General features: G+C 36.3%; 1 pseudogene; it reads left to right on the forward strand.

The window, feature by feature from the left end:
- Window positions 1-10,539, forward strand: part of LOC104431428 — a 99,071-nt pseudogene extending 88,532 nt beyond the window's left edge.
- Window positions 10,540-11,056: the final 517 nt, after the last annotated feature.

Here is an 11,056-nt window from a genome sequence, read left to right on the forward strand (position 1 = left end):
AGTACATAAAGGTAGTGTTTGGGTCCTTGACCCTCAAGCTTTGGTCCCTAGCACTTAGGTTTGAGTCCTCAAAGGCCGTGCGCAGGTCCTTGGCACTCAAGTTTGGATCCTTGGTTAATGAAATGTTGGTTCTTATGAAATTAAAAAAAAAAAAAAAAATCAAATTTTTAATACCTTTTTCTTTCGTTTCTTTCTTTTTCTTTTTCCTTCTTCCTTGGTCTATTGTCGGCCACGGTGACAACCGATGATGACCACGGGCAAGGGATGAGCTCACCCGATTCCGGCGAAGCTCATGTGAACTCATCCCTCGCCCGTGGCCCATTGCTGTAGCTAGCCATTGCCATAGCTAGTGACCTTGGCCAAGGAAGAAGTTTAAAGAAAAAAAATTTAAAAAAAATTAAAAATTTCGAATTTTTGGTAATTTTCCCTAGAAAATCAAATCAAATTTTCCATATCAAACATGAAAAATATTTTCTAAAAACGTCACATTTTCTGCAAAACAAACAGAGCTTTAATTCTTTGTTTTTCTGATATTCTTGAATGACCAAATTTCTGTGGTTCTGCTGTGGCTTATCATATATTCTATTCCCTTTCCTGTATTTTCAAATCTTCATTTTATTCTTTATTTTTTATTCACTCAAGCTCTTATTTCATTTTCTAAGCATCCTAGTATTGAGTCGGCATCCCTCTATTCATAAATAAAATTTGTGAAGGAGATGCGTTCAACAAATTATGTTTAGCTTTAGTTTTGGTCCTATTAGATTAGTGGAATCTCCCAATTTGAACTATAATATGTTGCATTCCTTGGGATGCACTCAATTTAGTGCCCAAATTGCATTTCTAGTAATACAATTTGAAATTTGCATTTTGTAAATTTGATTTACAGCAGTTTTGTATAGTTATAGCATGTGACCAACTTGAAACATGGATTTAGGCGATGAATGCCTCTGGAAATGAATGTCTAGTAGAAAGCATAGGCACTAGGCAGTTGACCTGTATGTCTAAACATCTGAACTTGACTTTTTATGTTCATTCATGTTGTCTGTGTTTCTACAATCCTCTGAAGTATGCTCAAAGAGTGTCCTGTGGGAGTCAGTTAAAACTATCTTCTCAATATATATTCACATTAATTGCTTTGCAGAGACCTCAGCTTCAACAATCTGAGTGGCAAAATCCCTGAATCCTACCGCAGCCTGGAAAACATAGGATATCTGTAAGTACTTCAATGCTGAACTTAGGCTTCTTTTCTTATTTTGTGGAAGAATCTAAAATCTCAAGTTGTTCTAGTGGTGAAGCTATAGTCAACTTTTACCATAAAGTAGTTGAGGTATCAATAGAACTTAGACCGTGATAACATATCCATTTTATAACTCTCAAAGTCCTCATGTCATGAATGCTTATTATTTCACCATCCAAATTTTATAATGAGTTGGGTTATGAATTTATGATTATTGTCAAGTAATTATTTTGGTGGGACTCTAGTCATGGAGCAGGCGTAGATCGCTGATATTTCTGTTGCTTAAAGAGCATGATTCACAAGTTTCAAATAGTTACTTATTTACGCTGGAAGAGTTAAATGAATCAGTGATACCTAAGTATTTGACAGTTGTATGTGTCCGCACTCAATGCATGTCTTGTGTGCCTATTTTATGATGTATAGGAGATTAAAGATAGCAAAAGTCCTTAGGCTCTCTACTTGGTTCTTTCCACAACAATGGCCCTAGAAGTTTGGTGAGTGCAGTTCTTAAGTGCTATGTAGAAAGTCTGCGGAAGACCTTGGTATCTTGTCCCTAGTTTAGAAAATGATGGGAAACTGTAGTCCTAAGCTTCTTGGACTGTTTTACATTGGGGCATCATCTCATCTTCCTGCCTGACGATTGACAGCTTGACAATAGCACATCTTCCTTAATTATTTATCTTATGTCTTAGAAGGACAAAAACATTATCGCAAGGAAATAGTTGATAACCTAGTTTGGAAGTATCCTTCACTAGTTCAGCTTTGTGTACTAGTGTTATGGTAATCTTTCTCCTTGCACTCCAAGTTTCGCAAGGATCAGGGTTTTCCTCTGTCATTGATTTCCTTGATCTTTCATCTCCAGCTAAAAGCTCTATATTGTTATCATGACTTAAACTGATTTTTCTCCACACCAGTAGTAAATAAATGATTTTAATCTGCTAAATAAATAAAAAAAATTTCAGTTTGAGTGCATAGAGTACATGAGGAACTGACTCGATCAAATAATTTTGTTTAGCTATCTGACTGGAAACCAGTTGACTGGAGCAGTCCCTGATTGGATCCTGGTGAAAGGAAAAAATGTGTAAGCTTCGCTGCCTGAAGAAAATATCTTGTTTAATCATGAATTTGCTTCTAGCTCTATCTGGCTAATCTTGCTCTGAACTAAGCAATTATGCATTCCCATCTTGCATCTTTATGCTTAGTAGCCTTTGGAGGTAAATGGAAACCTCATCAGTACCTTTCTCCTCGTTGGGATCTGTTAATTGGATTAATATATGTAACAAAAGAGGCTGAACTGTATGATATGCATGAAAGAATATAAAGTGGATTTTCTTGGAAGTGCCTGGTTAGCTCCATTTTCCCTTATACAAAAAGCCGTTCCTTCCCAGCTGGAGATCTCTCAGACCTCTTGGAATGATTAAAATTACGTTTGGAAAATTTTTTACTTCCCATTAATCATCTTTGAAAGTTTGTCTAATGTGTCTCCCGCACTATATGATTAGTTACTTGGGCTATCTCTTGCTGATAATAATGTTTTTATGGGTTTGTGTATTTGAGAAACTCTACAACCAAAATGAGTGTACTTAGGAGAAGTTGATATTATCTTATGGGCGTAGGAATGAAGCTCTCACGTGGTAGTTTAAACAGATAAATGGTGGTGTGGATATTTTCTTATTAGAAGATGTGACTTAGCACTAGTTGGAATCACAGTTCTGTTTTAGCCTCTTTGCCTTATACATCATGACTGTTGTACTGTTACAGGTAAAAATGTTTTTATACACTATAAATAGTTTTAAAGTCTCCGTATACTCCAATTAGTGTTTCTCCTTTTTATATTTTAAGATAAGATATTTTCAATAGGAATAAAATATCACTTTCATCATCTTGTGATGTTTTTGCCTTTCATCTTGCCTTACCTGTCCATATTTTGTAACTGGCCTGCATTTTTGTACATACTTATCATTTGATGGAAGTATGACAAAAAAAATCATTTGATGAAATGACTTTCAGTGTATTCTTCAAATTAATGAGATTTTGGAAATGGTTGACTGTTTCTCTGTGTAGTGATTTATCATACAACTTCACCGCTGGAGGCTCAGAATGTCAAGAAAGATCTGTGTATCTCCTATTTCCTTCAGTCAGTCCAGGGCTTCCCTCAAATGTGTACTTAAAGAGTAACTTACATCCTGTATGTGTATGAAATTTCCATTGCTCTGCTGAATGTTGATTTTGTCTTTTCTCTACAGCAACTTGTTTGCAAGCTCCGAGGTTGAGAATGCGTATGTTCGCGATTAAATTTTGGAACAAGAGACTTCGATTTCCAAGGACCCGCATTTTTATTGTTTATGTGCTTAGCATTGAACTTAATTTAGAATGATGATGATTATAACAGTTAAATCTTTGCTGACTTGCTCAGAACCTCATATTCTGCCACGAGTGGACTTGTCTCATATTTGCAGAGTCCCCATTGTACAAAAAGTAAGTTAATATGCTACAAAGTCATTGCTGTAGAATAAGTTGATATGTTGTATATCCTATAAGATTTTGTGGGACCACAGCAAATTGTTCTAAAAGTTTAAGTTGTTAGATGAAGTGTGGACATATTTAATTGGGGAGACAAATGAGGCCTCGAAAGATTTGAACTCATGACATCCAGCTCTAACAACATACAAGATTTTATGAGACCATAGTCAACTGTTTTAAAAGCTTAAACGGTTAGATAAATGTGTGATTTAATATTTAAATTATTCTAACATATCCTATGATTATCATCATATTCTAATTTGCATCTTTCTCTCTGTGTAATTTCTCATCAAATTTATCTCCTTTTCAACTCTCCTCTTGGCTATCATGTCAATCTTTGATGGTTAATGCATAATTACTCAAATAACTTCAAAACCACCCACCTTCATGAAATAATGGGTTGCTCATAAACTGGGGAGTTTCTATGTAATTTTTCAATAAGGGAATGCTAGCTTATTTAGTGTGTCTGGAAAGTCCACTCCATATTGACAAAAAGAAGAAAACTTGATTCTTCTCTGTGGCTGCTTTTTTACTCCATTCAGATCGGTATAAGCTCTTCATAAATTGCGGTGGGAACAAAGCAGAAATAGGGGGCACCATGTACGAAGATGATTTGTGGGAGGCTACACCTTCAAGATGCTTCAGGAGTGATTACTGGGCGTGCAGTAGCAGTGGTTACCTCCCTGATTACGATAGCACTACATATAGCTATACAGTCGAAAATACATCCAGACTGTACATGAATAATACCCAACTTTACACGAAAGCACGACGTTCTGCTATCTCTCTAACTTATTACGGTTTTTGTCTGATGGATGGGCCCTACAATGTAAACCTTCATTTTGCGGAGATAGTGTTCACAGACGACAAAAGTTATCAAAGCCTTGGGAGGAGAGCTTTTAATATTTATATACAGGTAAACTCAGGGCATTATGTAGTGCTGGTTCTAATATGTAAAGCACGTAAAGCGTTCAATATGTTATGGTTGGGAAGTTTATCCAAATATCTCGTACTTGCAAATCATGATTTTTCCATGATTTGTACATTCTATGGAGACTAAAAGTTTCACCTTGTTTAGTGTGGAGACACTCAACTTGATTCAGATGAAACATTATTTCAGGGGAAATTGATGTGGAAAGATTTCAACATTAAGATTGAAGCAGGTGGAGTTGGAAAGGAGGTCATAAAAAGTTTTCCTCAATGTGACCAAGGGCACTCTGGAGATACGATTCTACTGGGCTGGGAAAGGAACCACTGCTATACCTGACAGAGGAGTCTATGGTCCTCTTATATCTGCTATCTCCATCTATCCTGGTATGTAGATGGATGCTTCCATGTTCACTTGGTGCCTCTCTGTTGAGAAAGTTACTCATATTCATGTTGAAAAGAATACCCATATCTTTGTCTTGCACCAGAAGTCATCAATAGGCTATTCAGTTACTTGGTTTGGTTGCAAATGCCTACTGTTGGATTCGGGCCATTGGCATATGTCACTATTGATCAGGTCAATTACGCATGATAGCTGACTAGGGTCTATTATTACTCTTAGAGTTGAAAATTGGTTATAGGTTGCTTTGTGTTCTTTCTATCTGAGCATGTTTTCTCTGTGTATCTTTAATTTTTCCAATAGACTACGAAATGATAGCCTTGTTCACTTTTCCGCTATGGATTACAACCATTTCACCTGTATTATACAGTACAGCCTTGAGAATGAAGAGTAGATTTTTTTTTTCCCTTTGTATTTTGTATTACATGTTCCATAGATGACATCTTCCCGTGCTCATTTATCTGATAGTTTCTGTGGAGTACTCTGGGCGGTTTTATGTCCTTTTGATTCTCAATTAGTGTGTTCTCCATCAATTTCTTTCTGTGTTCAATGAGAAGCTACAGATATTTTTCTGCATTTACATCTACCCCACGTAACTGAACAGTTTTGGGTAAATATTTGTTTGTTCTTTCTTCACTGCAGGCTTTAGACCCCCTGCCAGCAAATCTGCTGGCACAGTGGCTGGGATTCTGGCTGCTATAGTTTTTGTAGTTTTCCTTATCCTGGTTATCCTTTGGTGGAGAGGATGCCTTGGACGTAAAGATAAAATGGCAGAAGGTAGTTGCTTACCTGGAATCTCTGCTATTTAGTCCACGTGTATCTGTCAAGAAATATGAGAATGTTATGCACTCTGAATACATTTTCCCCCTTCCGTATTCTGGTTGAGAGGGAGAATAATCACATTGCATCATTTATATTTCCTGGTGGGGAAGGTGTAATCACAATGCATCATTAATGCTGCATCTAGATTTACATTTCCCATAAAACTGTCGATGCGTGACATTTGTGCATTCCGTAGGGAATTCGATTTGACGCAAAAAGCCAAAGATTATTATTAGGTGATATACAGCCAAAGTGTCATAGAACCATTTGGTTTGCTCAACGAACTAAATTTTCATTTGGAAATCCAAAAAATTAAGGAATAGATAGTTGTAGGGAGAGATGGTAGATCGTTTCTCAGATGTGTGTGTGTGTGTACACACTAAGTCTGCATTTCAAGACACCGAAAAAAGCTGCTGGAACTTCACATGTACGAGAAATTAAAACATACAAACCATGCCCTACGTTTCCAAGTGGGTTTTCTGTAAGATTTTTCTTTTCCTTCACTACCAAATACCCTGGGGACATTCTCATTTTACTTTTCAAAAATACATACTGCCAACTGATGCCAGACTTTCCCAGAAAGTAATTTTCAAGATGCTAAGCTATTCTGTACTGAACTTGCTCAGACCAAAAGGTCACAAAAAGGTTTTCTGGAATATTGAGGAGGAATTGATACGTCCTTGTTAGATAGTGGATTACATACTTTAGCTGTTGACTTTTCCAAATTCTTAGAAGTTCCAAAACGTGCTGCAGAATTGAAGGGTCTAGCATTGCAAATTGGTTTATTTACCTTGCGACAGATTAAAGCCGCCACAAACAATTTTGATGCTGCCAACAAGATAGGAGAAGGTGGTTTTGGTTCTGTCTACAAGGTATGCTGGAAAATTGGCAAACCAGATTCCCCCAACTCCCAACAGAAAAGATCTATAGAAAGCCAGATTCATCCCAACAGAAAAGATCAATGTAAGTTCAATGTAACTCAATTTTCATAGATCTGATGCCAAAGTTGAATTGCAGGGTTTTCTGTCAGATGGCACCACTATAGCAGTGAAGCAGCTTTCTTCCAAATCACAGCAAGGAAATCGTGAGTTCCTGACTGAGATTGGGATGATTTCTGCTCTTCAGCATCCACATCTGGTGAAACTCTATGGATGCTGCATTGAAGGAAATCAACTTTTGCTAGTTTACGAGTACATGGAAAATAACAGTCTTGCTCGCGCTTTATTTGGTAATTTGATATCACATTGTGCTTCACTGACTTCAGTTAATGACATGACAATAAAGCAGTTTTGATGTCTTCTGATACAATTGAAGGTTCTGAAGAATTTCAGCTAAAGTTGGATTGGCGGACAAGACACAAGATATGTCTAGGTATTGCCAGGGGCTTGGCATATCTTCATGAAGAATCAAGGCTGAAGATTGTGCATAGAGACATTAAAGCTACTAATATTTTACTGGATAAGGATCTCAACCCTAAAATATCAGATTTTGGTTTAGCAAAGCTTGATGAGGAAGACAACACACATATTAGCACCAAGATTGCTGGAACTTAGTAAGTTTCTTGCGTTATGTTCCAGTTAACCTAATTAGGAGTCAGTTACAACATAAAACAATGGAGTTGGAACATATAGTCTAACTTAAGAAAAGTGAGTAGAATGGAGCTTTGTGATCGATTCACATCATCCCAAAGAATGGAGCTCAACAGATGTGGCTTAACCACAAAAGTTTATGCTGGTCCCACCACTCTTCATGTAAAAAGAAATGGTAAGTATGTCACATAACCTACCATTAATAATGTTACTCTGATATTGACTCATGTAATCTTTAATTTAAATATAACTGAGTATTATAGGCAATAGAGCTAATTCACCCATGTTTCTATTTTATACCCAAGGAAAAACATAAATAAGCATGTTCACATGTTTCAAAATTTTTTATTAACATGTGTGAAAAGTCAACTTGTTTATGAAAAGAATGTGATTAATTAGGGAAAAGGATATAGCTGTAAGTTTGTTCTACATTAATTCAACAAAAAAGAACTATAACCTTAATTAATTTCCGTTATCTCAACAAACTTAGATAATCTAATACAATTTCTGGAAAGTTCGTATACTCTTACGGGAGATTGATTGATAATATCCTATGTGCTCCATTTACTACATTAAGAACAATTCAAGAGAAATATTTCGTACAGTAATTCAGTGTGCCCTAACTAATGTGTTTACTCAAACAAAAAGCTTGTTTGTGAAACTATTATGATACAATTATGATGCAATACATTTTAACAACACATATTGACATGTAATATTAAGTGTTTTAGTAGTTTCCCCTATAACAATCAACTTAATGAAAAACAATTTAATGAAAATTAACTACTATATGTTAAAATTTCAATATGAATTATCTATGTATACTCCTTTATATGAAAAACACAATTTAGTAGATATGTCTCACATGACATTAACATAGAGGATGCACTTTCAAGTGAGTTACAAACAAAATAAAACCCAAATATACAAAGCAAGCACGTGTGTTGCAAGGGTTAGAAAGCTAGCGAGGAAGTGAAGGGCTGTTTTTCTATTGGTACAGCAACGACGATGACAACAACACTAAGAAGCTTTTCTGCCCCTAGGCTTGGCTTTACGAATCCTCTTACGGTCGCTGCCCATTTATTCACAGACCTTGGCTCAGTGTGTTTCCAAATCATTTTTCAGTCGGAGTGCCTCTTTTCCAAGTTATGAAATCATATATGAAGCCTGATAATTATATAAAACAACTATGGTCTTTTTCTTTTTTTGAAATATTCTCAGTAAATTCTATTAGAATTGTCACATTTAGGAATCTCTCGTTCTTTTGAATTTTAGGAATATTAAGTATGCACTATTTAAGGCTGTTAGCTTGTTGCAAACACAAGCTTTTTTCTTGTTGTGCAGTGGATATATGGCACCAGAGTATGCAATGCATGGTTACCTCACTGACAAAGCCGACATCTATAGTTTTGGCATCGTTGCCTTAGAAGTTGTTAGTGGCCGGAGCAACAGTAGTTCCCAAAAAAATGAGCAATGCTTTTATCTACTTGATTGGGTAATCAACTCTATCATTTCAATTATGATCGTTTCCATATTTAAATGTCTACTTGTGCCGGTGGAAAATGGATTAAGGAAGTGTGAGCATAGTATGTAATTCCTCACATGCACTTTTAATTGTTGCAAAGGAGTGTTACAGTTGCCAGCTATTGAAACCTGCTTAACGAATTGTCGTGCTGCTAAGTGCAATTTGTCATTTCAAATTAATCTGATTCTTCTTATTATGTTGGTCTACACTGAATTTTCATGTAGATTCATTTTTTGGATTGAAGAAAATTCTATTCCTTCAAGTTTGGGGTAGTTCAGTTTTGGTCTTTATGTTTTTATGCTTGACGTTCATACACCCTGTAGTTCCATTGGTGCCAAACAAGTCCTTTGACTACTATTCAATTTTGGCAATAACTGTTATATTAAAAAAAATTCAAGACCATGTCTTGACTAGAATATCCATATACTTTCGATTGAGGTATAACTTTTTTCACATTCATATAATTTTGAGTTCTTTAGTTAGATTTTGTCTTGCTTTGAGTAAGCAATCATTATTAGTCCCCATTAAATTTGATTGTCACCTGAGTTGCATAATCAAGTATTTCTTGTTAAACTAGAATCGAGTAGAAGGCAATGGATGGTGTAAAACATTTCATGTAATGACACTGACAAATAATTCTTGCTAATAAAACTCAATAAAAGCTGGCGATTTTAAAACAGTATCGGTAAGTTTTTGGCAACCAGTGAACCATTAGTAAGTGATGTTGGAGTTTACCAACTTTTAATCAAAATCGGTAAAGAAATCATGTTTGATCCGTATTTGACTCATTTGAGATGAAAAACTAGTGGGTGCTAATCAACTGCATTTGTCACTTAATAATCAAGAGACATAATATACTTCATCCTGTTGTAGTACTTAGAGCATATTTTGCGACTGATCAGTACCTGAAGCTTGAAAGGGAAATATTTTCACTTTTCATTTCTGTTTCTAGGTACGAGTTTTGAAGGAGAGAGGAAATTTGATAGATTTAGTTGATCAGAGGCTCGGTTGTCACTTTGACAAAGAGGAGGCGCTAGTATTGACAAAGGTAGCTCTGATGTGTACTAATGCGACTCCAGCACTCAGGCCGCCGATGTCATCTGTGGTTAGCATGCTTGAAGGCAAGGTTGCTGTTCTGGTGCTGGAATTTGGAGGCGCTGTCATGACTGAGGAGAAAATTGAGGCCATGAGGAAGCATTTTAGAGGTGACAAACATCAGGCAGTTGGTGAGAAAATCACCAACAGTATGTCCATTGATGGCCCATGGATCGGAACCACTTCGTCCGCATCTGCTAATGATCTTTATCCAATATTTCTGGATACTGATTACTGACAGAAGAAAGGTTTGTTTTGTTCTAAGTAAAATAGTTCCCCAAAGAACTAGGGCTTTAGCTCTTGAATTTCTCTCTGAAGTTGTTCTAAGTAAAATAGTTCCCCAAAGAACTAGGGCTTTAGCTCTTGAATTTCTCTCCGAAGTCTCTCTTTCGCTTACATTTGAAACTGAAGGTATATATAAATATAAAGAAAACGTGTTATGCAGTGCAGTAATTGTGTATTGTGAACTCATTAGTAGGGAAAGCCTGAAGACAATAGTTTGTGGTTTGGTGGTTGTATTTGAGCCGTTTCTTTCCATATTGTTATTCAAACAGAGGCGATGTTGCGACTTTTTTTCTCTTCACACGATAAAGATGCAGATGGTTGCCACTGCAAGGGAGGAATCTATTATGGAAGTTCTTCATTTGTTTGAATGGCGAGATGTGCGAAGTGGCATGTTCTTGCTCTGGACATGTTTTGTTCACTAGCTCAACCCGTTATACGTTGCTACTCAAAAAAAATTTCTTAGCAAACGCAAATTTTTTCTGTCTTTAGTATGGATGATGGTCGGCCAACTTCGTCTTTCCCATCTTTGAGAAATGAGGAAAGAGAAACTTGATACTTGCATGTCTACACACAAAAAAATTATCTGGAGAAATTTGCATGTCCAGTCACTATTTCTTCCCGGTGGATTACTGCCCCATCAGCTTACTAATTCC

The sequence above is a fragment of the Eucalyptus grandis genome, chromosome 6 (genome assembly GCF_016545825.1).
Source record: "Eucalyptus grandis isolate ANBG69807.140 chromosome 6, ASM1654582v1, whole genome shotgun sequence".
In the NCBI taxonomy this organism is placed as follows: Eukaryota; Viridiplantae; Streptophyta; class Magnoliopsida; order Myrtales; family Myrtaceae; genus Eucalyptus; species Eucalyptus grandis.